Source organism: Mandrillus leucophaeus, unplaced genomic scaffold, assembly GCF_000951045.1.
Source record: "Mandrillus leucophaeus isolate KB7577 unplaced genomic scaffold, Mleu.le_1.0 Scaffold711, whole genome shotgun sequence".
NCBI lineage: Eukaryota > Metazoa > Chordata > Mammalia > Primates > Cercopithecidae > Mandrillus > Mandrillus leucophaeus.
In genome coordinates, this window is record NW_012107709.1 from 303,584 (window position 1) to 310,078 (window position 6,495).

Here is a 6,495-nt window from a genome sequence, read left to right on the forward strand (position 1 = left end):
CTCCGCCCCCCTCTTTTTCTCTCCCTCGCGCCCGCTGCCCGCCCTGCCTTCTCCTGCTCTGCCTTTGTGGCTCTGTCGTCCCCTCTTTCCTCTGACTTTCTGGCCTCGCCTCCGCTGGCGACTCACCCTCCCTCCTAGCCCCGCGTCCCAGGGCTCAGGTGCCACCCCATGCCCAGTGGAGGAAGTGATTACCCTCGCAGTTCTTTCTCAATTTGCCCTCTCCTCTCCCCTGCCCTGGGGTCTTCTCCTAGCTTTTCTAGAAACGCAGTCCTGAGGGGTACATCTGTAGGTTAGAAGGCTGTCGCAAACATCAACTCCAAAGTCAGAATGTGTTTTGCTTTACAGACCGGAGGTGATGTTTGTTTAATACATCAATTATAATATATCAATAAAGTGCTTGTTGTAAGTACGGCTAAGTTCAGCAGCAGGTTTGTGTAAACCAGGGCTCCCTCAAAATGAGCCTAGGACCCATTTACAATGTTCAAGACCTAGGAGATTTCTCAGCCTGAGCCAGGCTGAGATTTCAAAATCGGACAAGCTGAAGTTGGCGGTTTTAAAGGGCTTTGCAAAGACCAAACACTAGAGTAACATTTTTAAATCATTAAAGGAAACACCAGGCTTTGGGAGGCCCAGGCGGGAGGATCACTTGAAGCTAGGAGTAAAAGGCTGCAGTGAGCTCTGATCCTGACACTGCACTCCAGCCTGGGTAACAGAGCAAGACCTTGCCTTGAAAGAAAGAGAGAGAGAGAGAAAAGAAAAAATAAAAATGGTTCATTAAGGTTTAAAAATTAGTCCTAAATATTATGCTAGCAACAAATGACCAAACTAGGACAAATAAAAATAAATGAACCCTTGTTTGCTTATTTTGCATTCAGATGATTTCTATAAATTCACAAAGAAAATCTCAACTTTTTTTTTAGATTTCTAAAAAAATCTTTTTTTTAGATTTTTTAAGAAAAAACTAGTTAAACCTAGTTATTGCGACATTAGAATTTTGTTGTTTTTTTTGCTGAAACTGAAATATTAGCCTTATGTATTTCTAGTAGGTCTTATTCTTATTAATGGTTTAGGAATAACACATCTGGTAGTAGTGAACTTTGGTTCTTTGAAGAATTACCATTATAGAACTTGTTTGCCTGATGCTGGTTTCTTTTTGAACAGAGCCCGATTTTATTATTCTGTCACAAGTGTTTTATTTTCATGCATTTTTAAAAATTAGGAAAAAAACACATTTTTACCATTTTTAATGTACAGTTCAGTAGTGTTAACATACATTCACATGTCGTAAAATAGATCTTCAGAATTTCTTCATCTTACAAACTTGAAACTTTATCCATCAAACAGCTCCCCTTTTCCCTCTCCCCTCTAGCACTTGGTAATTACCATTCTACTTTTTGCTTGTATGAGTTTGACAATGTTAGATCTCTGATATGATTAATATCCAGAATATATAAAGAGCTCCTACAACTCAACAACAAAAAGTCAAATAACCTGATACAAATGGGCAAAGGACTTGAATAGAAATAAGAGTGTAATTTTTTAAATTTGTATATTTGCTGGGTTTTTTTTGTTCTGTTTTGCAGATTTCTTTTTATTTCAGCTTAATTGTAAAGGAGTTTTAAGGTTATGAATGCCATATAAACACATTATTGAAAATTTGGAAAATAAAAAAAAGTAAACAAATCATTCCACAAAAGCAAACCATTGTAATACAACTTGCTGATTTATTAACTTTTAACCCATATAGGACATATCCTTCATATAGGACAGATCCTCATTCTCCAATAGAATGTTTCTTGAGTTGAACTTCTAAAGAAACACGCTAGTGTTCCTTGAGTTGTATTTAACTGACACATGCCTAGTAGGCAACTGATGAGTGCTCCTTGAATGACTAACCATTTAACTTATTCGCTCTTGGTTTGGTTCCCTGTGTATCCATCCATGTTCTGTGAATTCTTGGAGTTGGTACTATCCATGATATCACAGCAGTGAGGAAATTCAGGCCAACCTCACAATACGTGAACTCTACTTCTTGCCTGTTGCAAGACATGCAAATTTTGTGGCCTGTGCCTTCTCAGAAGTTGAGCAAGAATATCATTAGAACTGTATTTGAATATAGTTCTATGCTCAAAATGAGCATAAATTGAAAAGTTTTAGTAGTTAACGGGGGAAATGGGCATGATCAGGTCAACTTATTGAATTTGCTTGATTGATGAGCTACTAGACATTGCTAGTCCATTATGGGGTTTTCCAGTCTTTAGAATCTATTTTATTCACTTATCTATCACAGCAAATCAAATACTTATAACTGTGGCTGTCTTTCATTCCTAGACCTCTGTTTAAAACTGATTTTAAAAAGTTGAAGAATTACTATTATAGAAAATTGAATTTTATTAATATCCAATGTTGATGAATAAAGGAACAACAAATTACCTAAAATGTATACTAAGCACCAGTCTAAGATGCATCTTCTCATGCCATTTGATTGGAAGTTATATTGCTATGTGAAAATATTACCTTTTAATTTTGGAGTTAAACTAATTTAATTTTACACAGTGAATTGTTTCTAAGACACTGATTCACAGCATGTTTCTAAACTCTCCAGTCTATTAATTTTGTTTAGTTCTTTCAATTTCTTAAAATGTTTAACTGTTGACTGCTTCTGGGCAAGTGTGAAGCTTATGGATCATTGTTCCTTTGTCATGGTCCATCAACGTGGTTTCTGCATCAAAACTCAAGGTATATTCAATAGCAAGAGTGCCTTTATAGAAGGAAGATGTCATCATTCTCAGGTTTATTTGGACAAGACATACAATGCTGATACCGTTATGCTAAGCACAACGACAAAGTTAAACTTAACTTTGAAAGTGTAACTAGTAGTATAAAGAACGACTTCAGCGAGCTGCTCACAGAGATGAAAAATGTGTGTAAGGTGACCTGAGGTAGAGAGGTAGGAAAAGAGTAGGAAAGGATATTTTCCTGGTTTCCTTATGTACCAAAAAACAAAACAAAACAAAACAAAAAAACTAATTTAAGGTATCAGCATGACACTGCTAAGGGATACTTCTTGCTATTTTTGAGTTTACACTTTGCTTTAATCATGCAGGTGTTAATGATGACTTGGCTTAATGAATGGCCAAAGTCAAAATTCAGCAGAAATGCATTTAGCACAATGTGCCAGGTCATGTGGGTGTTGCAAATACCTGTAAACCTTCTTATTTATGACTCCAACTATTTTTTCAGGGAAAGCAGGGATATGTTTATCTGGGAAGAGATATTTTTACACAAGACAATAGAGGATAGCCAGTAGCTACAGTAGTTTCCTTTTATCTTATCTTGCTTTTATTCTGCAGCATAGGAATAAAACTAGAAAAAAATGATAGAATGTGATTTATGCTGATTCATGGTCAAGTGAACACAAGCTAGCCCACTGAACCAGAAGAAAAGAGTGACAGAACTCTTGAAAGAGAAGATAAAATCCACTATATCCAGATATTTCTGGGAAAAAAAAAAAACAAACAAACAACTATTAAAAATTTAAAATCACTTTTAGAAAGCTTCCATTAGTGCTATGAAATAGAGTCTTGGAGAACAGGATTTGTTCACGTTAAGTTGGGCAAGTCTTCTCTTCCTGGGCTCAGTTTCCTCATCTGCAGTCCATGAGGTCATTGAACTCCATAAGCCCTAAGGATCCTTCTGGTTTCAAAACTCCCATGATGTCTGATAAAGAACACTTACCTTGACAAAGCTCTTCAAGTCATTTTCACCTTCACATATTGATTTATCTGTGTAGTGACATTTAAAGTGAATTCTAATCAGGAAATAAAAGGCTGATGCAGACTTTGCTTCAGTAGAAGAAATTGACAACCAAAAAAATGTGAATACAAGGGAGAAACAAAGGCCTGATTACCAGAAGTCGATCTATAGGATACAGAATGTGGTATTGTACAAAGTAGAAATTCCTTTCTGAAATTTAAGAAGAAATCATTGTAACATCAAGAATAAATAGAAGAAAGGAGAAAGCATTAAGATTTTCCAGTCAAGGAGAGATCTGGAAACATAATGATTTACCTCCTGCCATAGCATGAGGATAGCAAATTTTATAATTTGGGGTAGATCAAAATTATTATGTGAGGAAGACATAATTAAAAAAAGATTTGATTCTGTCTTTAACATTTTTTAAGGAAGGTATTGTTTTCTTAAAAATCAAGAACAAATCGAGGACCAAATATCTATAACTAAAGCACAAATTAAGTGTTCAGAAGAATATTGGGAAGAAAAAGCAGAATGCAAAGGGGAAAATGCCTTATGGAAAGAGCATACACTTAGTAATAAATGAGGAAGAACTATGACTCCTAAAGAATTATAAATTCAGAAAAATATTACTGATCAAACAGAAAAACTAAGAGATAATTATAAGTAATAAAATTGAAACAAGATGTGTTGCCATTATTATTATATATCAGCTGCCCCAGTAAAGCAATAATTCAAGGTCAAACAACTTAGAACAGTCAGCACCTAATAGTCTTGGTAAAAAGAGCAGGTCAATAAATATATATTGATTGGTTGATTGAATAAGAAATGCTTTCAGTTATTTTAGGAAAATCCAAGTCGCTTGGGAAGTTATGCACGTAATTTCTTAAACTAAGCAAGTATAAATTTCCTTTTGAAACAATGTAAGATAAAACCTTTCCTAATAGTTACTTTTAAGTCCTAAACAATGAAGTCTTATAACAATTTTTATAAGATAATGTGTGTATATAGCAAAACCTAAATTGGAAATAGATAAAATGTGGAAATATAAATGTTCTTCTGTAGAAAGAAATTATATTTTACATCTTTGATGGTTTTTGATAGGTGGTTGGAATAGGGAAAATTCTGTGTGAACAATTTACCAAAAAAATGCTATACTTTCCTCTAAACCAATATTTGGACATATAAATATTTTCCAACTGGGTTCAGTTTTTGATATGGCCAGTCAAAGATAATGATATATTATTTCAAGACCCTAGGTCAAAATAAAATTGATTTGAAATGGTCTGAATGAATGAGATGCTTTCCATCCTGTATGTTTTGACATTGTCATGTCAAGGGATAAGATACTGATGGATCTTTTCTACCAAATATTTTATTAATTAACTCACAAAGCTTGGCCTGTTTAGTCAGTATAGACACTATGTGCCGGTGTCTTGTATACAAAAATTAGCAAGATGTGATTCCTTTAAATAATAAACTCAAAACCCATATCATTAAATTTAGAAGTGGTAAGCTTACAGGAAAAAGAAAGATCTGCTGGGAGTGAATAAAAGGAAAAAGAAAAAATGGCTTTGTGATTTCTATCAATGATGTGCGTGTGCACGTTTGTGTGCGCGTGTGTGTGTGTGTGTACGTGTACTTGGAAGAGAGAATGCAGGTAACAGGCAAGCTGGTAAGAAATTTGATGAAATAGAGAATATGTCAATGATGTATCCTAAGATAAAATATAGCATTTGAGGGCACAGAGTAATTCTAAATCCATCCCCCACTCCATGCAATGAAATATTTCCTCTTCCAGCACTGGGAGTACTTGTGATATACAGCTCACCTCACCAAATCTAATATCATTTCACCCCAGGGGGACACAGAGCGTAGTGACTGACTTAGCCTTTTTGAGGGAAGGGATTTTGTTTATTGTTCAAAGTGTGTTGTCCTTAAAGGATTTTTTTTTTGTTCAAATAAAGGTAAATAATGATTTTTGAAGACTAATACATATGATGAAAAATTACTGTAAAAGAAAATTTGTACTCAGTAGCATCATAAGTATAATATTAGCAGTGTGCTACAAATATTATTTCTAATGATAATACTTAAAGTGAGTTGAAAATGAAACCAATTCAGCTTAGTATCATTAAGCTTATGTTTTTATTTAGCTAGTTATTTACATCTGAATCTATGTCTACATATAGCTATTCTAAATAACATTTGGATAGTTGGTCTATTTAAAAACCTTTTTTTCCCCTTGTAATAAAATTTTTTAAGATCCTCTCCTAACAGTTAGAAAAGAAGGCAAGTGTCTATTAGATATTTACATCTTGTACTTGTGAGGGGTAATGACAGTGGGATTTAGAACTTGAAAAGCCACCTGATTTTAGAGGGAAAACAAAGATGCTATTTCTGGCTTATAATTGTGAATATAACCTGAACCTTAGTTAATAAGGTAAAAAAAAGTAAGTTCAAGACACAATCTCTTGCTAAAGTCTATTCTTCAATACATTTCTTAATACACACGGTAACACTTAAGAATAAAATTTCCAAGGAGGAATGTGTCCTAATGCAATTACCTTAGAACGTTTTCATATTTCAGTTTATGGGAAATCCTAGATTTAGGCATTTATGAATTAATTTTTGAATTAATTAAAATAGCTCAATGAAGTGACATCACTATTACATTGATAAGTCTCCTTTCTTCTTCTATCTTGTTGCCTCATATTCTATGTAGCAGCTAGCCATTGTTCT

The 6,495-nt window shown here is 34.2% G+C and overlaps 1 long non-coding RNA gene across 1 annotated transcript in view; it reads left to right on the top strand.

Moving 5' to 3' along the window:
* LOC105528318 overlaps positions 1–5,322 on the top strand; it is a 48,582-nt gene extending 43,260 nt beyond the window's left edge. Inside the window, exon 2 of the long non-coding RNA XR_001004342.1 lies at positions 3,354–5,322. This is a non-coding gene — a long non-coding RNA (uncharacterized LOC105528318). The remainder of the gene's footprint in view (positions 1–3,353) is intronic.
* The last annotated feature ends 1,173 nt before the right edge of the window (positions 5,323–6,495 follow it).